This window comes from Melopsittacus undulatus, chromosome 2 (assembly GCF_012275295.1).
Source record: "Melopsittacus undulatus isolate bMelUnd1 chromosome 2, bMelUnd1.mat.Z, whole genome shotgun sequence".
Lineage (NCBI taxonomy): Eukaryota > Metazoa > Chordata > Aves > Psittaciformes > Psittaculidae > Melopsittacus > Melopsittacus undulatus.
Genome location: NC_047528.1, coordinates 92,463,910 through 92,487,920, shown reverse-complemented (window position 1 = coordinate 92,487,920; position 24,011 = coordinate 92,463,910).

Here is a 24,011-nt window from a genome sequence, read left to right as displayed (position 1 = left end):
CTGAAAATGAAAGGATTAACATACAAGCAGAAGCATCTTTTTATGTGCTTATAAGCATCTGCTGTTGTTCCAGCAGCAGGCCTCCAAAGGTGACTTAGGTTGCCCATTGATTCTTTGAGAAAACAAGCATGATTTTATTGAAGTTTATAAGGAAAAAAATAACAGACATTTGTTTTTTCTGCTTTCTTGGTGAGCAAATCAAGAAAGCTCCAAACCAAGAAAAGTCTTGCAGGCTTATGGCTGAGCCTGCAAACCAGCTCCTCAAATGGCAAAAATTGCCATATTTCAGCTACTTTAATGGTTGCTGGGACTCCGGCCTGTACAGCTCAGCAAAGATATTGCTGTCCTTTCTGCAGCAATACCTGAATGCCATTTCTACAGTGGTCTTGGAAATCAAACCCTGTGGAGCATATACCAAGGGCATTCCAGAAGACAGGAGGACAGCCAGCCCCATCTGTCCACACATGGCAGAGACACACCAGAGAGCCAAAGGGTACAGTCTACAAAAGCAGAATGTCTTTTTTTCTCTCATCTGCTGTGGATGATTTTTTGTGCCTCAGTACAGAGTAAGTGATTTACTTTCAGGTCTTTGTATAGGGCTGGTAGCTTTTAACAGTGGCGAGGGTGGTCTGAAAATACGCCTTTATAAGCACAATGCTTTGTTTAGTACAAAGCTTTTTTGTCATCAATTCAGTCAAGTTCAATAATTTGACATATCAAGCTGATTTGTGATACATCAAAATGCTATGTGGTGGGGAGGGAACACTAAGAAGAAAAGCTTTTATTAATTCCCATTTATTTATAAATATTGCAAATCAATTTCAGAGTAAATCTCTTGCATGTCCTCAGGCTGAGCTAGAGGGCAGAGGGATAAACACTCCTATTGTTTCTTAGGCAGAAAATTATTACTTTATGACCTCTCAAATGCCCTGTCTGCTGACCTCTGAGGATATTTAGCTTGGCAGTTAACATCTGTGGTCCCATCAGCAGTGCTGAAGTAAAAGGTACTTAATGCAGAGCAGCCCTTTTGCAAGGTTAGAAAGGATCAATAGGAGATGTGTTTAATGTGGTATCACTATCAGGTCTCATCTCACTTTTAAAACTGAAATATCCACAGTGGGACATAATCTTAGTCACACAGCAAAGAGATCTTTAACATGGTGAGATCCCTTTCTCCCAGGTCTAGAAATGCAGCTCAAGGCACATGGTGGAAATTACCAAGGTTTGGAATAAATATGTGCTTTTCAAAAAGAAAAATGATCGGAGGGAGGCTTCTGGCGTTTCAGTCCCACTGTGCTTTTTTTCTGGAGCTTGAGCAGCTCGTGTGGAAAATAGGCAGCTTTGCAATAAACTGTGAACAAAACCAGGGTCGTTTTTCCCCTGGGTACATGTGTATCCACTGCCTGAAGCTAATCCTCTCTGACTGCAGGGGTAAAAATAATCAGGGCAAGGGAAGGTAGCTTCCCCCAGAAAATTCAGTAAACTGCAATTTTCTCCAGGCTCACAAAAAATAAGTGCAATTAAGCTGTTCAAGTATGTTAATTCAGTCTAGCTATAGCAAAGGGTAGCTCCTTCATTTGTATTTCATCCAGCTGTAGCAAACTACACATCTAAGAAGTGCTTCTAAACCCACCACTGCCACCTTACAATATTCATTGGCTGTAAAACACGTATGCTTACTGCTCCTGCTGATGAAGTCAAGGGCAGGACTATGAGGCTGGGGAATCCCTCTACACCTTCTCGTGCCTTGCAGTGAATAACTGGCAGGATTCCCAGCCCACAGGACACCCCACAGTGCCCACAATCCCCTTTGGCTTCTCAGTGGAGCCAGGATCATCACCCTGCCTCTGGTGGCACCAAGTGGCTGAGCAGCAGCTGGTGGGAACAGTTGCCCCCCTAGTTTATCCCAATTGGTGAGTGATAGGAAGTTAATGAGTATGCCTGCAGTGGCAGAGCCACCCCTTGAAGGGTTTTATGCTCCCGTACAGCACGTACGTGTACCACAAGCTGAGGAGTGCAGCTCTGATTCTATGATTCTATTGCTATTCCCCAAAGGCATCTGCTCAGACAAGTGATTCAATTGTCTGGCTTGGAAACTTGCTGATAATTACAGTTGTTACAGTTTTCAACCCAAGTTGCTGAGCTGGGAATTAAACAGCAGCTTGTTTTCATGCCTACATGCTAGCCACTTTTTGCTGTCCTTAACACAGCTGTGTATGTCAGCACTGCCCCTCTCAGGCTGGATATACATTCTTAGACAGGTTCAGCTACGCTCCTCTCTCGGCTCCAAGAGGCACTTGAATGCCCACATAAAACATGTTTAAACTCTTGTTCCAGCTCTCTTTTGAGACAAATGCAGTCACTGGGGCAGAATCTGTAATGCTGAATTTAAAAATGGAATTGAACCAAGTGTGTTAGGTTTGCAATATGATCGCTGAGGGAACAGGGGGGAAGAAGAGATGCCAAGAGAAGGGCTGATCTGGCTGGCAGTGTAAAACACACATTCTGAGCAATTAAGAAGTATTCACTTCATTATATTTTTTTTTCTTTGTAGACAGTGCTATTCAGACCTACTTCATGTGCTTTATTTTCATGCATCCCCCAAGCACTGACTCTAGATACCTTTGCTGAACATTGTAACTACTCCTCTCACAGTGATCAAGCAAGGAACTGGAGCTGGATACCCCCCAGAGCAGGAGGCCTGAACATCTCACTATAAATATATGTGCCAGCAGAGACATCATGACCATCATATGAGGCAGCCTTTGCTGGGATTAGCTCTTCTAAAATTAAGATCTCCTGTTCTCTAATGAGAAAAATGTTGTTGGAAAAAGCAAGTGTATTTCTCATATATCTTCTCCCCTCTCATATATATATGTATTTTCTTTAATTATCAGTAGATCTGGATTCTGGCAGTGCTTTGAGCAAGCATTTTGTGCATCTGCCGAGCCCTTGAAAAGACACGTACCATCTGACTTAAAACCAAACCAGCCCTTGCAGTTCTGACATCTATCCATAGCTCTTTGAGTGCTGCACTCAGATGCAGGCCCAGCAGGCTTCTTACAGTTTAGAAAAAAACATTTTTAGGACTTAGCTAGGTCAATATGTGTGCCGAGATGGGAGGAAAAAGGCATGGGATAAAAACCTACTCACATTGAAGCCAACTTCCATACTGCAGCATGGGGTAATATTTCAGCCAATGTCCCAGCTTTTGAAAGCACAATACAGCCAACAGCCGGACTGTGAGCTGACCTTTTGTAAGATCATAGGGACACACAAGAAATATTTGGCACAGTTGCACCAAGGCCATGCTCAGAAATTTCTCTGCTGTGCACAGGTTTTCTGCTCCTCAGGATTTGTCAGCCCAATAGTTTTATACTGATATCTACTGCCACTGTGTCCATGCACTCTTTCCACAAATGGAAGGATTTTACCAGCTCTAGTGGAACTGAGGGCATCTCTAGCCCTTCGGCCCTCATGGAGGATGCTTGCCTACTAACAGGCTGCATGTTTGATGGAGAATTCCATAGGACCTTCTGAATGAAAAAAAACAATGGGAGTGAAAATAATATAGTGTGAGAACCACGACAGCAAACATTTAATAGCATTAAAGAAATAAATAAACAGTGATGAACAGTGTACTGTTTCTCAGCTTTGGGAAGCACACAGGACTCCCCTAGCCCCCTGTGGAGTCTTCTCAGACTGTTCATCCCAGTCCTTATGGGCTTCCCATGGGCTTTGACACCACAGTGGCCCAAGGACCTGTTTGGCAAAGTGGTCCCTAAGATCAACCAACATTTTGACTTCTCACTTTATCTTGTAAATTAAACTAGAAGCACAAATCTTTGAGTACACCTCTAGCATTTTTGGTAGCCCAAAGCAAGGAGGAGGTGAGCAAAACCATTGCAATACCAGCAAGTGTGTGCTCAACTTCACCATCAAATCTGTCAATCACTTCTCCCTGTAGGGAGAAATCATCAAACATCATTGTTTCTCCCTGTAGGTGGCAAATATTTAGATTGCTGCAGCTAGAGAAGACAAAGTGGCTTCTCCTAGTAAGCTTAGATGACATAAAGCACCACCTGACAGTATGTGAAAGGGAGTGCTAGTGTCTTCCTCAGAGCTGAGTTTCCTCCAGAGAATTCAGAATTCCCCTCCTGGTGAAAACATCCAAGGACACTCCTGTGCTCCTCACCCCCTTGTGTTTGCCAGGTGCCTGATTTTTAGCCAGATTTTATTCTAGAGGAGCTGCAGAAGCTGTATCTTGCCCTGAACAGACTATGCACGTGCACAAGTTTAGGGTTCAATTACCTACGTCAGGCACCAGCATTGTGGGGAATAACTACAAGCAGAAACCTAAAACCCTATCTTAGTTTCCTCCAAGGTGCATTTGTCAGAGTTGCTCCTGTCAAAGGTGGGGTAAAAAGACCCATGTGCCAGGATGACTCACCCATTCCTGGTGGCTTTGACTCCTACATATGAGAAGGACACCCCAAGAAAAACCCTGCTAGACTGCCACCATGTCTGGCGCAGCCACAGCTCCATACAACCTATCAGCCTCCTGAGACAATACAGATAAAAACACATCAACAGGCTGTGGTTAAGTCTTGGGTTAACCATGCCTGGAGAATGCATTCAGAGACATGGTGCCTTTCTAAATCTGCTTGTTACAGATAAGGCCACCACAGAGGAAAGAGGAGGCTGAGTTCCCTGAAAGTGTAGCTCAGCACAAGCACAAACTCATTAGTCACCTCCTGCAAGGTGGAGCAGGGGAGGACCAAGCTGTGATGGTCCCAGGTCAAGCCAGAAGAGTCCTGACAATTTCTTCAGGGTGCAAAGTCACTGCAGGGTAGTGGCTGAAGCATGGTCCCCATCCCTGATGGACAGAGAGGCTGTGCAGCACCCTGTGCTCCTGCAGTATACATAGGCAAGCTCCCCTGCCTTTCCAGACCACTAAAGTGCATGTAACTTCTGGAGGTACTGCTTCTCTTTTTGTGTGCATCCTGTGGAAAACAAGTAAACTCCAAGGGTGAAATCCTGTCTCTGAAGAGGAACAAGAGGGTTCTGTTGTGGCCTTCCAACTGGCCAAGTTGTCAACTGGCATTTTTGTCTTCTGGTTGCTTTTATCTGAGTCATAATCACATTACAATTGCTAATGAATGACAGTTACAGAGCCCATAAATGTGAGATCACTCTCAGCAATTTCTCCAACCTCTAAGTGGTGCCAGTCCTTAGGGATGGATGGAATTTCACTGAATTTTTCCATTTCATTTGTATAATGAAATCACTCTTTGGCCTCTGTGCTGTTCTTTTTGCCATTTTTGGAGTTAAGGTGGACCCATTCAATATCGATCTCAAATGTGTTCATTGGTGGCACAGTCATTGATAAGCAATAACTAGTATCAAGAATGTGACTTTTCTTTATTAGTTACTTTACATTAAAGTTTCTTTTAGGTATTCCTCAACCACAGCACTACTGTTTGGAGTAAATTAAGAGCATTCAGCTTTATGCAATACAAAACCTCTCATTTTAGTTGGGATGCTTGATTTGCATTAGCAGCACATAAATGTGTCTGAAAACATCAGGACAACTGTAACTAAAATAATCTAGAAATATGAATAGCAGGAATCAAATTTTAATATAAACACTGAATTGAATTGAATCTTGCCGTAACATTGACAATCCACAAATGCCAATGCATCAAATCAGAGGCACAAACATTTTCACATACTTTATTCTGTTCAGATCTTAATCATTCTTTTTCTGCAACACAATTAAGTTGGCACCAGGAGGATTGCTTGTGATCTGCACTTGACCTACCACCCCAAGCTAACATCCCTATTTACAAAGGCATACTATGCAGGGATCCATGGTGATTCATTCTACTTGTTAAGAAACTGGAAGAGAGTGCATGCAACAAAAAAATAAAACATAGCAGTTGTTTTTGTTGTCCTACTTCCTAGCCCTTTGATGGGTGATATATGAATGTACTTCATTTTAGATGCCATTATTTTCTTTATATGTACATTCTCCCACAGCTGCACATTTATCCTGATGCAGTGCAAGAGCTCAAGGAGAATCTATGGCACACCACACTACAGAGGTACGAGTTTTACATCTCTGTTGAGGAAGACTTCCTCTAGCTTTTGCCTCAGAAAAATTTGATGTGCTTTTGTGTGATCACACATGAGCCAGTGGAGACACCCATGCTAAATGATAAGATTAGATTACTGGGAGTCTAAAAACATCCAATTTGTAAATCTCCTTAGCCCTGGGTACCATGAAGAAGGACAGACCAAAACCCAAAACTCCTGTATTTCATAGGTCATCACATTTCCCTCAGAGACATATCACAAGCTCAAGAACAGCTGGCCCTTTTTTATCTCAGATCAGTTTTGAAGGACTGTGACACCAGGCTTGAGTTTGTTTTTCTGGTAATTAACGGCTCTGATATAAATCAGAATTGAACTACTGGGAGTTAAAGTGGGAGACACCCCAGGGTGTTTGCTTAATGCTGCTGAAAGACTGACCCTGAACCATACAGACCAGTATGAGCAGCACCACTGATTCCAACTGAAACAAGCTTAGGCCTGTGCCTGGCTTGAAACAACATTAATTTAGCATTTCAATCAGTAGGGAAATCTAAAATCGCATTTAAAAGATTGTCGTACCCTTTATTGGTGACTGTCCCACTGAGTTCAGTGGAAGCTGAATCCAATGGTTTTCAGTGGGTGCGAGATATTTAGTCCCATTTGCCTTTCATAAGTGACATTTGTCCCTTGTACAAATTTGCGTGCATTAGAATGTATTGGAAACTTACTCAAGGATATGAATAAGCATACTTATTAGAATGCACTTGGTTGATTCAGTACCTAGTGAAGGTGATAGTTTGTTTCAGTTAATCTCTAAGGATAGAATTATATAAGTTTTGTGTTATTTAGAAATCAGAATATGTTAAATTGATATGATAGCCAAAAGTATGGACCACTAGTTTGCAGGCTGACTAAGAATACATAAAATATATGATACAAGTTGTTCAGTCTAATAGTTTTTTATCTCCTAAAAATAGATAGGTTAAATCCTACACTGGACTTTCTGTTCCTTGGCAAATTTGCATTCTGTCAGATAAGAATAATAGACCCTGAATCAGCTTGCCATTCATTTGTATTTCACAAAGATAAATTATCTAAACCTTCTGTAATAAAAAAATAGTTTCTTTCTCTTTCTCCTGTTTTTCTGTCATAAAGATATGTGGACAGCTTTTTTTCAACATTATTTATTCATAAAAGGAAAACAGTCATCCCATTGGAATGCATGCCACATAAGCAGTGACCTGAGCTGGTTTCTCACAAGTAAGTTAGCATATGCCACAAGAGTCCCATGCAAAACACGGATGCTACATAGGTACAGCTTGGGTGGAGAAGAGATTCAAAGCAGCCCTGCAGAGAAGGACTTGGGGGTGTTGGTTGATGAGAAAATGAACATGAGCCAGCTTCAGTGTGCACTTGCAGCCCAGAAAGCCAACCGTATTCTGGGCTGCATCAAAAGGAGTGTGACCAGCAGCTCAAAGGAGGTGATCCTGCCCCTCTACTCTGCTCTCCTGAGACCTCACTTGGAGTATTGTGTGCAGTTCTGGTGTCCTCAACATGAAAAGGACATGGAACTGTTAGAACAAGTCCAGAGGAGGGCCACGAGGATGATCGGGGACTGGAGCACCTCCCATATGAAGACAGGCTGAGAAAGTTGGGGCTGTTCAGCCTGGAGAAGAGAAGGCTGCATGGAGATCTCATAGCAGCCTTCCAGTATCTGAAGGGGGCCTACAGGGATGCTGGAGAGGGACTATTCATTAGGGACTGTAGTGACAGGACAAGAGGTAAAGGGTTCAAACTTAAAGAGGGGAAGTTTAGATTTTATATAAGGAAGAAGTTCTTTACTGTGAGCATGGTGAGACACTGGAATGGGTTGCCCAGGGAAGTTGTGAATGCTCCATCCCTGATGGTGTTCAAGGCCAGGTTGGAGAGAGCCTTGGGTGATATGGTTTAGTGTGAGGTGTCCCTGGCAGGGGGGTTGGAACTAGGTGATCTTAAGGTCCTTTCCAACCCTAAATATTCTATGATTCTATGCTTTGGAGTGGGGTAAGAAAGGGTGGTTAAAGTCATGCTACAGCCCTCTGTGTCAATCCAAGGTCACAAATGAAAATAGCTTCTCTTAATGAAGGATAAGAGGACAAGACTAAATAAAAAATATTAGTTTTGTTTGGAAGTGTTTTACGTCTCTCACTTTTCTTCTTAAACAGTTAGGCATATTCTTAAGTTCTAGTCTATTATTTTATGGAAATCTAATTATGTTCAACTGTAGCATTTAGAGGTTTTCAGCTTTAGTGTGGTTTTCAGAAGCACCTGGGTGACAAGGACACTGAAATCTCACTTTTAAAGTGCCTGAGGAGTTCCTTGGAAACTGAAATGGGGAGATTTCAGTGCTTGAACAAGAGCGTCACTGTGGAAACACAGCTGAAGAATACAGCTGCATGAGAGCCCATCTGCAGTTCTGGAGAAAATGCAACATGTAACACACCCTTCCTCTTCAATATCAGGTATTGTGGAAAGCATTTCCTCTAAGCACATTATTTCTGTATTATAGAACAAGCACTTCACTAGATGGGCCTCTTTTTTCAGTTTCAAGGTCTTACATACTCAAAGTCATTTTCCTTTTTCTTTTTTTCTTTTTTTTTCTTTTTTTTTTAATAAAAAAAGAAAGGGAAATATCCAAAGGATTGAGGTAACATTTAGCATTCAACTCTTTTTATTTCCATTATGGCATCCTCTAGGGCCTATAGCTAGAGATGGACATAATTCCAAACTTCTAAAATAATTCCTTGTCCAGCAAACAAGTAAACAAGCTCCAGGCTCCTGCCCTGGACACCCACATCTTGTAATACTGCAACAAATATGGCACTGCTGGGATGATGCAAACATGAATCAAATTGCAGTCAGACCCAGAAGCCCTGACTTCTGAGCTCTCTCCTGTTCTCATTCCTTTCTTGTTCTCAGACTCAATAGCCACTTTATCATGCGCACTTCATGTTTTAAAGAAAACCTAACCAAAGAACTGAATACCCTGCTGGAAAATAGGCACTTGGCAACTTAAAGGAGGAGGGAGGAATTTATTGCTTTTTTGTTTGCCAGGAGTGTGGTTTTCTGCCTTTTTTACCTCTGAATTGCAGGGCATTTCCCAAGCTTTTTTAAGGCAGCTCTGCTATCTGCTGATAGACATCACCAGTGATTAGCTAGGAAGGTCACAATCTTAATTATTGTTCTACTGTAATAAATAAGCATCAGTAGCAGCTTCTACTGTGGTGAATGTGGCTTTATTACCATGGCAGCTTTCTTCAAACATTTTTAAGGAGAGAACATTTTGTCTTTGCTCACCATTAAAACCATTTGAAACTAATATAAAAGCCTCTTGCAACATGATTTTATCTATTTGTGCAAAGCATGATCATTTCAGACCTTGGTTCAGAAATCCAATCCTTGGCAGCTGCTGCTTCTTCCATTCAACCGTCATTGGTTAGTCCCTGTCTCTTGCCAGACTGCACCTGTGTCACCAGCAAGCACCACATCAGAAATGAGGAGTTCTAGAGTGATGCAGTAAAGAGAGAAAGAGCTAAAGTTTAGCTCTTAATTTCACTTATAGAGCACTTTCACTTCATTTATATTGTGCACAAATGAGTGTAACTGGACTTTTCTCTCATTTTAAACCATTCAAGGAGGAAGCAAACCATGCTGACCATGCACACTGGAGGCTTAATCAAGATCAGGTAGGCAAGGACAAACTGTTACCTCTAGATCAGAGCCTCAGCTGCTGTAAATCCAGGTTGCTCTCTTGCCTGTGGCAGGGATGTGTCAGATTTCCCCAGCCAAAGATCTAGTGCAGGAGCACATTCATAAGGGTGGTTTGATCTTCTGTATATTTTAGATGTGTATAGAAAAGATGAAATGCTTTTCACAATAGAAAAATGATGAAAGTTAGAAATAATAATTGAGAGTGGAATAAAAGGAAGGAGGATCTTGCAGGTTTGTTAGGCAGTCCTCTCCCCCTCTCTCTCCTCTGCAAAGAGAAGCAAATTAACTGTTTAACAAAAGGATCATATTTCCGGATATGACAGGAGGAGACAGATTATGAGCAGATACAAAATGAAAAGTCTTGTGCCAAAAATTGAATGCTCTTAAGGAAGACTAAGTGTCCTGGGCAGCTACCAGGATTGCTAAAGGAAATGAGGAAAGAAATTAGTGAAGCCTTAACAGTTTTTTTCCAATTGCCCCTGTGACAGGTTAGGCTACAGAGCAAGGGAACAGGAGCAACACAATGCACAGACTTATTTCAACCATGTTTTTTATTATTAGAGGGTCATGAGATACAGCAGGTATTTAGAATCCAGTTGGCTCAAAGTTATTTCCTGGGGAAACAGTTTTGTGGGATTTAATGAAGTCATGATATAATACTTTGAAAAGACTCATTTAACTGGAGATAGCCAAAATGGATGAGGCTGAGGGGCAGTCTTGCTTCACAGCTGTTTGAAAGTCCTGGAAGACATTGCTAAACCTGTCTGGGAAATGGTTTTCCCATCTTGCAAAACTTCTTGAGATTTTAAAATATTTTCCTGCCCTGAATCGGAATGTGAAACAAGACTTTGTAACATTTTGTTCTGATTAGGGACAAAAAAGAGAGAGACAAAAAGAGTGAAAAAGGGAAAGAAATAAAGAAGGAGAAAGGCTGACCCACTCATCTGTGCCAGAGCCAGATGCCAGGCGCTCCCCTCAGAAAAGGGCAGCTCACTTCTTGGGCAGAATCAGGCAGAATCCCACTACTGCAGTGGTCCCATCTTGCCCTTCAGCCTGTATCTTCCTATGTCTGCTTTTCCAGTGTTTTCCAAGAAATTCCACCTCTGCTCTCCTTTGCCTCCAGTTTCAATGTTCTGTTCCAAATCAGTATTCTCTTAAGGAAAGTCATACATTAAAAAAAAATAATCATGTGGGCTAAGTATTACAGCTGCATTATAAATGAGAATTGTACTGGGCAGTTAAACTCTTATAACAAATGAGTACTCTGAGGTTTGTTATACCAGCTAAGGAAAAATCATGTCTGTCTTACTGAAACATGCTTAGAACAAATTACCCAAACACCTTCCGATTTCAGCAGTTTAAGGTTAAATGACACTTCAGAAGCATTTTCTGATTTTTGTTAGGTGGGAAGATGGTTCTACACCATAAACAAGTAGGGCATTTCTGATAGAAATACTCTGATAATAAGTATCAGGATCTCCAGTCCCAACTTTGGCATTAAATCTCTGAGTAGCTTCAAGAAGGAGAGCAGGTAAAGAAATTGAGATGGATAAGCTGTCTGCTAAATAGTGATGAAAATTACAATGTCTGTTTCACAAAGGAGTTGTAGAGAAGGATTAGTTAACATTTATGAAGTATTTTGAAAAGAACACATAATATTCTGTAATCCATACTCTGGGTCTTCAGACACTGCTGGCCTTTCATGACATTTGTACAGCTCTAGTATTCTGGAGTGCCGCTGTTACAAATTTACATCCAATGTTAAGTCACTGATTTCAACACCATTACATCAGACATGAACTTTTTTCCTTGTGTCTTCAGGCACTTCATTTTTCTCTGTCTTGCTTTCTGATAAAATCATTAGGGTGAGAAGGATTGGGTGTGAAATAAAATAGGAAATTATAATGTGGCACACTGCGGTGATTCAATGTGACATGCTGACTCTAAGCCAAGCATTTCTAATGACTAAAGAAATTTTATTAAGTTTGAATGACTTTTAAACAATATTTTAAGACCTGTACTTGTTATTAGCAGGCAGTGACTTTAATGATGAAATTAAATCTTCTCTTGTAAGAATGTCTGTGACTGAAACAGACACATTCACTGGCATATTATGCATTTCTCTAGACTTCAAAACAGCTTTAAGCTTGATTTTTCTAGTTACCATAACTGGGCATTTGGCTGCTTCCCATTGCCAGAGTGGCAAAGAGCAGCCATAGACACCTTTGAATTAAATCTGAATTATCAGTCAGACTTCAGAAATGAATCTCAGAAGGGCAGCGCAGAAGCTTTTCGTGCTCATTGGTGTCCAAGGATGACTGTTTTCTTGCCAGAGCAACCTGAGGCACAGCAAAAAAGGAGGACTGAAAGGAGAAGAAGCAACAGCCAAGGAACATACCTTGATCATTGAGAAGGTATGAATTTTAATACAAAATAGCACCAAATTTCACACTGTTCCAATTCAGTTTGGGTTTTTGGTTTTGGTTGTTTTTTTTTTTTTGTCTAATAGTTGAAGTTTCCCCTTCTAAATCCTCCCAAAAGATTATTAGAGTGGGAAGAGTTAAAAATGGGATTCTAGACTATAATAGCAAACGCATAAGCAGCACTTTTAGCAGCCCTAGTAACTATACTTCAGTGTCAAAAAATTTGAAAGAAGCTGTATGCATGAACCCGTGTTTTGTCAAAAAAGGTGACACATTTCATGACAGCTTTTAATATTTCTAGGAAAAGAAGAACAGCTTTAAATCAACACTCTACAAAAGAGTATTCAGCTTGGGTCCTGAAAACGCTATAACTGAAAACACACAAAGGGTTATGGTTCATCAAATACACAGCCACTAGGAAAGTGAGATTTGCTTGGTTTTGTGTTATTTTTAAAGACACGCTAATAATCATGTATATATATGTGATAAATAGGAGCTTTATTCAGAAAGGTTGTTTGTGGTTAGCTAAGAAGTTCTCATATCAAACGATGTATGTATAGAAAAACACCAACTTCAGCTCACATTTGATATTTCTTTCCTGTAATTTTTCCTAAACTTGATGGCAGCAGCAGCCACGGTGCAGCAGATTGTTACCACCTTTGTTCCTCTGCACAGAGAAGTGATGTGAGCTTGATTCCTGGCTCACACAAGCATGACATGGTGCTCCCTTGGCTGTTGGAGCACCATAAGACCAGCCACACCTAGCAATTATTTTAATCATGCCTTCATTTTACCTCCTGCCTGTAGCACTCAGCCGAGTTGGAACAGCCCTGGTAATTACAGTAAAGTTAGATGAGAAGCAGAGCTAAAGCATGCATTCTCTGGAGGCCACAGGAATGGCTGGGTCACCATGAAGGGCTCTCCTGTTTTCCCGCAGGATGAGGGCATCTCCCTGTCCCACATTTCTTCCATTTGCTCCACTCACTCATCCAGCTCATATGGAAGACACATTCTAAGACAAAGAAGGAGGTAACATTGTGTTTTTTCTTGTGCAGAAAGAACATACTCCAATCAAGATCACAACCTCATCCAATGCACTGGCTGCAAACTTGTTTTGTTTCTTGGTGACAGCACAAGTCAAAGTGATGAAAAGAGAGAGGAGGGGACAGGGGGATGTCTAATGAACACTAAAACATACTTTAATTATGGTAAGCCCCCACAGGTCCCCTTTAGCATCCTGGAGACTTGAGAGGAATGTAGACTAAGCCCCAAAAGAGACACTTAAGTGCTTTCCTCCCCCTTGAGCATCAGCTGAGATTGAAAGAGGAAAAGAAGGGGAGAGTAGCAATAGCCTCAGAGGAGCAATGCATAAAGCGCTGGTTTCCCTTGTGCAGCTGATGAGCTGCAAAGAAGGAAGGAGAAGAATCATCTGAGCCCTAGAAGGGAGAATTACCACTTTCCAGTACGTGTTTATTTGAACAACAGATGAAAGATAACCATTTTCTCAAACCAAATATCTAGACTGTTAAGGCCTGGCCTGTGAGTGTTTATGCATGTTTTTAAGCTGAATATCAACAGGAAGACTTCTGTTAAAAAAAGACAATTTATAGGTGCATAGGGAGAAAAACAGACACTTGGCATTGAAATTGTGGGAATTACTTTAATTTCAATTATGATGAAGATAGCCACAAAACCAAGTAAGTCATAACTGAAGGTAAAAATAGAGCATTATAACATATAGGACATCCTCCCTCTCATGACTTTAAATTCTTCACAATATTTCACAAAGTGAGTGGAGAAAAGGTAACCTTTTTCACAGGCCAAAATGAAGATTTTCAATCTGCAAATATATATTCATCAACCAGCTTCACCTCCATGAGTGGAGCCAAGGGTGTTACGTTAGCACACACTTCATGTTTGTAGAGGTGAGTGCAAATATGTGAAACATTCATGCAAAAATATGGCAGATTTCCTTGAACAGCATGTGAAAAAAGAAGAGCTGCCACGGAGTCACAAAACAGATTCCTATGATTTGTTCAATTCTTCTTGTATTGAAGGAAAGAAGGAAAAAGCTGAAAAGAAAAGCACAAAGAAAAAGCAGTATCAAGAAAATGAAAATTCCTCAAAATGCTTTGCTGTTGAAAAAGATCCCACTCTAATAACAAATAACAATTAAAAAGTTCAGACAATTCTAGTTTTGTGTACTCACACCTGGCCCCAGCCACAGAAAGTGAAGGAGTTTGGTGGGACTCAGGGAGGGACTTCCTCTTCAAGGTAAAAGAAGATAAAAGTTTTTTCATTTGTACTGTCGGATGTTTCATTCATTTTACTGTGTATCTACTGCTTCTTTGCTCACAAGTAACATATAAGCTTTTATGCTATGCAGAGCATATCACAGCCTACTCAAAACCAGATTTTAATATTATTTGGAAGTTATACTTATTTTATCCTTTTCTGAAGAATACTAAGAAATCTGAAGGAGTTTCTTGTTGGTTGCCATTAGTTAAACCTGACATTCTCTTTAGCATGCTACCACTCTGAATCCAAAATCTCTGGGATTCTGTGAATTGCTTCCATTAGAAGAAAAGGCATTTCTTGTATGTCAATGTAAAGAAAGAAGACAAATGGCCTCCGTTCTCTGAACACTGAATGGATCAGACACCACCATGCACTTCCTTATAGCACTGCTCAAGACCCTTTTCAGACAGGAGCTCTGCCCCAAACCTCTCTTTGCTTTCTCCCTGGGCAGCAGAATAAGTGTTTCTCCAGCTGCTCTACCTCTTTCTCTTTGTTTCTAGGATGTTTATGGGTGATGTTTCTCTTATTTGCATGGATGAGCTGAGGCATCCAGAAGCCTCATGTTACAGACTCGCACAGCAACCCCCCAGCCATGCAACAACACACACAGCAGCCCCTCCAGTTACAGGTCTGCCTTGGTCTGCTGAGACAAGGAGGAGAGTTTTAGCCCTCATTAGACTCCCTCTTGGGTGCCCATTGATTCCCGGCACTGCACTGAGGCGTGCTGCAGCAGCATGGTGCTGGGAGCGGTGCCAGCCCTGTGCTGGGGGGAGCAGGATGTCTGTACTACAGGGGCTCACACCCCTTCACCCTCACCAGTCAGTCCAAGCCCTCTGTAAGTGGGTGCATTGCTCTTTAATTGGCATCATTACCTCATATAATGTTTTCTAATTATATTATTGATTTTTTTCCCCCATTCTATTTAATGGATTTGTCTTCCAATTCACCCTCAGTAAAGACACTGGCAAGTAGTGTGGATGGGTCTCCTGGGAACCTCTTCCAACTACTTGTATTGCACACAGAATACAGGTGTTTCATTCTGCATTGGCTTCTTAGCTAGCCAGAAGCAATATTGTTTGGGGAATGGCAGAGAGCATGAGACATCGCAGTCCACTAACACAGTCAGGCACAGTAATTACTGCTCCATAATAACAGGCAGAATTATTACTGTGGCCAGACTTCTTTCTGCTTCACAACTCAGAGGAACTGCCTGTAGAGCTAGGTAAGAAACAGATCTCATGTCCTGCAAAAAAATGTTGGTGACTTAGAAAATATTCTCATTGCACACTGGAAACACCCAAGAGCTTTCAAACAAAAATCAGTATGAACATCCCACATCCAGGGAAGAGTACCAGATAAGTAGAAAATGCCTTACAACCAACTTGGTGCAACCAGATAGATGTTAGGGGGCTCTGCCTGTCCTCTGAGCTGTCAGGACACAAAAGTCATGCTAGAGTCCTCTGCTATGTCAGAGCTAGCAACCCTTTCTAAGCATGGATTTGAGGAGCAGAGGAAGGAGGAAACATTGCTTCCTCAGCTGAGCAAATCAAATCAAATGACCTGGTCTTTGTGCTTTACATACACAGTTCATGCCCACCCAGCCTAACAGCACACCTGGTTTTGGTTGACAGGCAAGCAATTCCAAGATGAAGACATGAACTTTACTCTCCCCCATAGCAGGCACATGCTGTAAGCATAGAGCTACTGCCCCAGGGAAGCTCATACTGCGGGAGTTAAAGCTTGAGCTTCACCTGCTGCCATTAGAGTGACACGAGTCGCCCCTACAAAGACACCACTTTTTTTCTGATGTGTTTTATGCCCCTTTGGAATCAACTGCATCAAAAACGTATGTGCTAAAAATAACCACATAACAGAACAACACCAGGAACAAGACCAGTATCACACCAGAACAGAAGTTCCAAGAGAGCACCAACATGTCAGTTCCCTGTGCAGAGCAGCTGTCAGTGAGCCCATCCCTGCAGATCTTGTGCTGCGGGAAGTGAAGGATTTTTGATAAAACTAGAGGGGGGTTTTAAATCTTGGGGGCAGGTGTTGGTATGAGGTGTCCCCTTCTCTATTCCAGCTGTCCTGTGGAAAGCTTATGGTTGAGTGGTGGCACAAAAAAACTCAGTGGTACCCGTGGTAGCCCTTAGACTGTGGTGAGAGAGTGCAATAAACCCAAAGACCCTCTTCCTTCTATCCAGCTCACTTGAGCACTTCCCAGCAGAGCTGACTAATCTCACTCACTGGGAGGTGCCCACCAGCATGTGCCTCTGTGGCACAGCAGGGCTGGGGGATAACTCAGGCTGCTGTCTTAGGTGAGACTTGCCAAGAAGGAGAGCAAACAGGGCCCAAGGGTTGGGGCTCAGGATCTTCCATATCCATAACCTCCATAGTGGCACCAGCAGGGCTGTGGAGAGGATCTGCAGCCAGCTTGAGGGAGTCACAGGGGACTGATTTTCTTATTTCTCATGCTGTATAGTCTTACACATGGTTTTAAAGCTCAGAGAACACAGGCTGCTGCCTCCAAGCCAGGTTCTTAACTGGCACAAACTGCAGTGGTGCCATCACTGATGCTAGACTGGCTGGCAGCAGGGTCTATCTCCATCTCCACATACCTGCTGCCCTGTGCCATTGCTTTCCATGCACGTTCCACTCATTTAACAGAGAGCCAAGCATACAACTGCTCTGGCTGGGGGGCAGTCTGTCATTGCCATGACGCCTGCACTGCCCAGATGGTACCATCTGTTACATGCCATTACACTCTTGGCCTCAGCCTAAGTTTTTCAAGAGAGTCAGTGGAGAAAGGACAATCTATCCTATTCTTCCAGCAATAGTGTTGCTTTGCCCAGAGCCTAATTAGCACCATAGTTGCATAAAGCTGCTGTTCCTCAATACCCTTCCCATGTGGCTGTTCCAGTACAAGTGCTGGGTCAGCTGCTATTTCATTATTCATTAACATTTTTAATCATATGACTGAACATGTGCGCAAATAACACACAGCATTTTAAGAGTAAACAAAATGTTCCTCTGGCTGAGGAAGCTGACTTGAGATGAAGGAGATAGAAAGAGAAAATGCAGCCCTAACAAATACCATTTGCAGTGAAGTGAAGCAGAAAACCAAAAAGAGAGTCTTTTTTACTTTTGGAGTTCCACAACCATTTTTCAGTATTGTTTTCCCCCACTGAAGCAAAGGACCAGAATGGATTATTAGGGAGCTGTGGCTATGGGTTTTCACAGTTGCCATTAAGTCTTTCTTGCAATACATCTTGGAAACACACCCCACAAACCACCAGCCCTCTGCATGCTAACCACCAGCCATTTCTGAGCTGAGCTGCTCTGCAGGGAGGATCAACTATGCTGCACTCTGGACTGGGCCCTTTACCCTCACTCATCCCCACAGCAGCAGGCAAAACGCAGGCAGGCTGGCAGCGTGGAGAACTATATGAGTCTGCCAGTAATTGTGCCAGCTGGCCTCCCTCCTGATGCTCCAAGCACATTCCTCTTAACACCCATCAAAGGACACAGGATGAAGTGGGATGGATACCTGGGACCATATAACACCCCTGCTTTCACTGGGCTATGACAGTATCTCACCAACTGATCTCTGAAACTGCAATTCTGCAGCAGTCAAGAAATTACATAGCTGTAAATTCTTTTTCCAATTAATTCTTTAAAAACCCTATGACACAGAACTTTGCAATTTAGAATTAAGTTTCTTTTTCTGCACACAGTGCTAATAGAAAGTTGGCTGAAGAGCATTAGATATCCATGTTTGAAACACGAGTTCCTTGCTTGTGATTAAACATACAGTACCTTCAATGCATGCTTTGAAGAAATGAACATCCAAATTTTATATCAAATAGGCAGGGTTGATGAAGTGAATTGAAGCATCACATGAAGAGTTAGGAGGTAATTAAGACTACAGATGTTTTAAATGTTTCATTGTTAATTTGTCCAGACAAATAATTCATATTTCATAGGAAATAAGAATTTAATTGAAACTTCATAGGTGGTGCAAATTTGGATGCAAAGTGTTGTAGCCTTCTCACATTCCCACAAACTCGATTTCTCTAATAAATGATAATTCCCTTTCTATATGTGTGCATTAATTATTGTACCTGTTCAAAGGATCAAAGCCAGATGCTGCTCAGCTCACATGGAAACATTTTTGGCTTACCAGGGTTAGAAGCAGCTTCTCTAAGCAGGGTTAGGAAAACCACAGCCCTCTGGAACTGGGACATGATGTATCTATCTCCTAAGTCACTGAGGTTTATGACAGAAAGATGGTCCTTTGCATCAGACCAAAAGTCAGCTTTGCCCAGTACAAATGGTGGCAGTATTCAGCAATGGATACGTAGCTGAAAAAATAAAAGTAACAGTGAAAAACTTGAGTCTCATATATCATCCAGCTTGTAGGAATAAGTAGAGTCAGAGCTGGAAGGTCCACACATTTAGTAGCTATTGGTGTATATATTGCTCTCAGGTCACAGACTGCATGGAGGTGCAGTCAAGTGAAGGAAGTGGAATGTGGCATATAAATAGAAAACATGATTATTGCATGCTTCACTATGAATAGAGATAGCTGAGATTTATCTGCTGTGCTGGAACAAACACACTCGCCCAACCATCAGTGCATTTATCCAGTCCCAAGGAATTAACAAAGTTCAAGGAGATGTAAGGATGCTCATTCCCAAACATATTTTCTGTGACAGGGAAGTCACTAAGCAGCAGCACAGGTGTCAGATCTGCTGGTGCTGTGAATCATGACCCTCTTGCTTTAGGGCAAGCCAAAGCCCCACCCTTCTGTATTGACTAGGATGGGGGTGGTTATTTGACTGTAAGTTCTGTCCTGAGAAGCTGTTTTCTCTGCACTGCCAGGAATGCTCCTGGTTAGGCAGCTCTGCTTGTTAAGAAAACATCAGGAAATTACAGCATCTTCTACATGGAAGAGCAAGAGATGGGCTTTTTCTGCTTTGCTGCAAACAAGCTGAGGCAACAGCAGCCATTCAGTTAGCACAGCAATGGTGTAGTCATCAGTCGTTTGTACAAATGAGTCTGTGGCCCTGGATGGTCTCAGATGGGTATGCAAGTGTGAGATAAGAATGGCAGTGTTCAGGAATTACAAAGTCAAATTATTCCAGTCTGGAAACTCTCCTGGTAATTCTGCTCCTTCCAGCATTTCAGTTACAAAAACAATTGCATCTGATCATAGAATCATAGAATCATAAAATAGTTAGGGTTGGAAAGGATCTTAAGATCATCTAGTTCCAACCCTCCTGCCAGGGCAGGGACACCTCACACTAAACCACGTCACCCAAGGCTCTCTCAAGCCTGGCTTTGAACACTGCCAAAAATGGAGCATTCACAGCTTCCTTGGGCAACCCATTCCAGTGCCTCACCACCCTCACAGTAAAGAACTTTTTCCTTATATCCAATCTAAATTTCCCCTCTTTAAGTTTGAACCCGTTACCCCTTGTCCTGTCACTACAGTCCCTAATGAAGAGTCCATCCCCAGCATCCTTATAGGCCCCCTTCAGATACTGGAAGGCTGCTATGAGGTCTCCACGCAGCCTTCTCTTCTCCAGGCTGAACAGCCCCAACTTTCTCAGCCTGTCTTCATATGAGAGGTGCTCCAGTCCCCTGATCATCCTCATGGCCCTCCTCTGGACTTGTTCCAACAGTTCCATGTCCTTTCTATGTTGAGGACACCAGAACTGCACACAATACTCCAAGTGAGGTCTCAGGAGAGCAGAGCAGAGGGGCAGGATCACCTCCTTCGAGCTGCTGGTTATGTTCCTTTTGATGCAGCCCAGAATACAGTTGGTTTTCTGGGCTGTAAGAGCACATTGAAGCTGGCTCATGTTCATTTTCTCATCCACCAACACCCCCAAGTCCTTCTCCACAGGGCTGCTCTGACTCCCTTCTCTGCCCAAACTGTAGCTGTCCCTGGGATTGCCTTGACCCAGGTGCAGGACTTTGCACTTGCCATAGTTGAACTTCATAAGGCTGGCATCAGCCCACCTCACAAGTGTGTCAAGCTCCCTCTGGATGGTATTCCTTCCCTCCAGCGTATCAACGGAATCACACAGCTTGGTGTCATTGGCAAACCCGCTGAGGGAACACTCAATCCCACTGTGCATGTCACTGACACAGATGTTGAACAAAACTGTTCCCAACACCGATCCCTGAGGGACACCACTCGTTACTGGTCTCCAGCTGGACATTGAACCATTGTCCACAAGTCTTTGCATGCGGCCATCCAGCCAGTTCTTTATTCACCGAGTTGTCCACCTATCAAATTGATGTCTCTGTCAGTGGCTTAGCAACTTCATTTGCCAGCTCCTTCAGGACCCGCGGATGGGTTTCATCAGGTCCCATGGACTTGTGTACATTCAGGTTCTTAAGATGGTCTCAAGCCTGATCCTCTCCTACAGTGGGCCTAGGGTCTTCATTCTCAGTCTCTGCATCTGCCTTCCAAGAATTGGGTGGTGCAGTCAGAGCATTTGCCATTGAAGAGAGAGGCAAAGAAGTCCTTAAGAACCTCAGCCTTCTCCAAATCCTGTGTAGCCAGTTCTCCTAATAGCTTCTGGAGGGAGCCTACATTGTTCCTAGTCTTTTTATTCGCTACGTACCTATAGAATCCCTTCCTGTTATCTTTAACATCTCTAGCCAAGTTTAATTCTAACTGGGCCTTACCTTTCCTAACGTGGTCCCTAGCTTCCCGGACAACATCCCTGTATTATTCCCAGGCCGCCTGTCCTTGCTTCCACCTTCTATAAGCCTCTTTTTTCCTTCTAATTTTCCTCAGCAGCTCCTTATCCATCCAGGGAGGTCTCCTGGCCCTCCTGCTGCACTTCCTTCTAGTTGGGATGCAACAGTCCTGAGCTTGCAGTAGGTGATCTTTGAATATCAACCAACAGTCTTGGGCCTCCCTGCACTCTAGGGCTTTATCCCATGGAAGAGATTTGAACCTGAGGAGCAGCCCGAGAAACCTTGGTCAGCACTGGCACAGGCTGTGCCTCATGGCAGCACCAGACCAGGTACCCTGCAGGCACGAAGGGGTCAGAGTGAGAGCCCAGACCTTTGGTCCCTTGTTTGCACCCATCCCTGCCCACAGCTGCAGAGAGCCTGAAAGAGCCACTCTGCCAGGGCAGGGAACCCACGTGAGGATAGTTGGGGTGCCCCAGCACCCAGCGCCAGCCCCCATGGCCCCTTCAGCTCTGCAAGCTCAGAGCAAGTGGAAACCACTTGTCTGCCAAAGCCACGTGTGATCACAGTAAATACACAGAGAGACAGGGTCAGTAAAACATCAAGAAATGTATTTATAAAACAACAAAAAATAAACAAAATAAATATCAAAGAACAACTGTTCTCATAAAAAATACAACTCTTCTACCTAAAACTACAACTATACTACCTAAAAGAACAAGTCTTATTCTTAAACCTAAACTTATCCTATCTAAAATTACAACTCCTATGGAAAACTGAACAATCTTCTTAAAAAACAACAATCTTCTATGAAAACAGGAACTCTTCTAAAGAAAACTTGAAACTCCAGAAAACTTCCCTCTCCACCACCCCTGGAAAGAAGCAGCACGAGGTCATTTCAGTGAGGCTACTGATGGTCATTGTGTTTGCCACAGCTGGGGAGAGCAGGACTCTGCTGCAGGGCTCAGCCCTGGCTGGGGCTGGGAGCTGGGAGCTGGGATCTATGTGATCAGCCTTGGCTCGCGTGTGCCAAAGGCAGCACAGGGCAGTGTGGTGATGGTGCCTGTGCTGCCAGGATGAGGCCGCCGGGCACCGTGTCCCTGCAGTGGGGCCATCACACACAGTCCCAGCCCTAGTGCGGCAGCAGCCGACCCACCCTGACTGCCAGCAGTGGATGGGGGGCACGTGCTGCCTTACCACTCATCACTGTGCATCCATCGCCTCATCCTCCTCCACCTCCCCATCCACCTCCATCGCCTCCTCCTCCACCTCTGCGTCCACCTCCATTGGTTCCTCGTGCAGCCCCACTTGGGTCCTGCTGGTGGCCTCTTCCTCCAGCTCCCGCAGTTGTTGGAAAAGCCTAAGGCCAAAGCCAAGCAGAAGAGTGCATTGGTGCTGCCCAGAGCAGAGGAGCGCAGCTTTGGGACAGGGGTCTGGGCACCCCGGTCCCCTCTCGCTGCCCAGGCAGAGCCGTGGGGCCCTAGGGTCCCGGGCACGTCCCCAGCAGGAGCTGGTGGGAGGCCGGGGGCTCCTTGTCCATCAGCACCCACCAGCTCTGACAGGATGGCGATTGCAGCTGGAGGATCCTGTGCCTGGTTCGCTTCAGCACCTTGCGGGGCGGTAGCGGCTTCAGGACCTGCAGAGCAGAGAGGGCAGAGGGGTGAGCGGTCGTGCTCCCTGCCTGCAGGGCCAGGGACGGACCCGGCCCCACGCCTGCCTCGGCACCCACCAGCTCCTTACTCTATGAAGGCCGTCCTTTGCCTCCTCGCCTCCGCAAGGGCTAAGCGTGGCCACCAGCAGGACAAAGGTGGGCTTCTTTTGGGGCTGCATTTCAGGTACCAAGGTGGTATCCAATCAGCAGGGAACAAGGAAATGGGACTGGGAACAAGTGGAAAGTCTTGGGAGTAGGGCAGAAGGGCAGAAGAGGAGCAGGGCTGAAGGAATAGGCGTACACGGGTGGGAGCAGAAGACAAGTGTGGGTTCAGGGGTGAAGGTCTGTGCTGTTGTCTGGGTGCAGGCTGTTGCTGCTGTAACATGGGCTGTGACATCACCCCAGATTTCCAGAACTGCTGCGAGCAGGGGATTGAGGCTAACTCTGAAGGGGCTGCAGCTCCATGGGGGACATTGGGAGATCGTTACGTGACCTCCTGAGATGACAGAGACACACTTTATAGAATCATAGAACAGTTTGGGTTGGAAAGGACCTTAAGATCATCAAGTTCCAACCCGCCTACCATGAGCAGGGACACCTCACACTAAACCATGTCACCCAAGGCTTTGTCCAACCTGGCCTTGAACACTGCAAGGGATGAAGCATTCATAACTTCCCTGGGCAACACATTCCAGTGCCTCACCATGCTCACAGTAAAGAACTTCCTCCTTATATCCAATCTAAACTTCCCCTGTTTAAGCTTGAACCCTTTACCATTGTCCTATCACTCCAGTCCCTAATGAAGAGTCCATCCCCAGAATCCCTATAGGCCCCCTTCAGATACTGGAAGGCTGCTATGATGTCTCCACGCAGCCTTCTCTTCTCCAGGCTGAACAGCCCCAACTTTCTCAGCCTGTCTTCATATGGGAGGTGCTCCAGTCATCCCCGTGGCCCTTCTCTTCACTTGTTCCAACAGCTCCATGACTTCTTTATGTTGAGGACAGCAGAACTGCACCCAATGTCCCTCTGGATGGCATTCCATCCAGTGTACCAACCGAACCACACAGCTTGGTGTCATCGGCAAA